Here is a 1,182-nt window from a genome sequence, read left to right as displayed (position 1 = left end):
TAAAATATATATTTATACATTTATCATATTTAATTGATAATATTAGTAAATATAAGGTATCAACCAATATAAACTGTGATTAATAATAAAAACATTTCAAGTTAATTAATTTATGTTATTATACCCACCCACCCCTTATTTTCAATGTGTAGCGACCGCTACACCTAGTAATAGGGTTGGACGCTACTGGCCAAACATTTTAAAACGGAGCTATCTTATATTTGTCCATGTCAAAATAAAGATAATGCTCACACGAAATACTCATATTCTAGTATTCGATATTCGACACACACACAAACGCATGGTGTCGGGTTATAATATGTTCGAATGAAAAACGTTCGAAAAAGCATAGTTTGATTGAATTTTTATTGGAAAACTGCAGTTATTAAATTGTTATAGATAATATCTATAGTAAAATATTCCATCGTATATACAGGCTATTAGACCGTAAATGATCGTACCGATCTAATATAGATCAATTACTTTAATCAGTTAACTTACTCGTTATCATAAGCATAATCATAATATGGGTTTCAGTAACGTACCAACTGTAATTTATCGACTGCAGTATATTCCCGATTGTCAGACCATTATAACGAAATGTCGAAATAGTAAACGAATAAAATGTGGGCGTGTATTATTATTAAATTACCGTCAAATATACTGTTGTCTGTTAGTATAATGTATACTTATCTTGAAATTATTACTGATTTCGAAATTTCTGTTATCAATGCCATCGCCCATCAATGATATTTTTGAATTTTCAATACATTCTGCCCTTTTTTTTAATTTTTCACAAAATAGTTGATTAAAAGGATTAACGACCAAGTATAGGAAGGTCAAAACTTCAACTTTTATTTGTCGACATTTACCAGCATTTTCCAGTTTCTAAATTACTTGGTACGTATACATCGCGAAAGTTAATAAATACAATAAAAACATAAATAATATATTTTTGCATAGTATATTTTATTATTTATTTAGGTCAACGAAAATTGAAAACAGCTCATAACTGCATTTTCGTATGTTGAAAACAATAACTTACTCCGAACCAACGCATAATCGGTACTGGTAGATCAGTGAGATTCCTTTGACAGGTAAGACCCCCGTTATATCCACCAGAATTATTGGTCAGTTGTAGCTTAGCGGGTTGAATATGAATTGCCGCGCACCACTAACATC

This window comes from Acyrthosiphon pisum, chromosome A1 (assembly GCF_005508785.2).
Source record: "Acyrthosiphon pisum isolate AL4f chromosome A1, pea_aphid_22Mar2018_4r6ur, whole genome shotgun sequence".
Lineage (NCBI taxonomy): Eukaryota > Metazoa > Arthropoda > Insecta > Hemiptera > Aphididae > Acyrthosiphon > Acyrthosiphon pisum.
Note: the sequence above shows the minus strand (reverse complement) of the source record.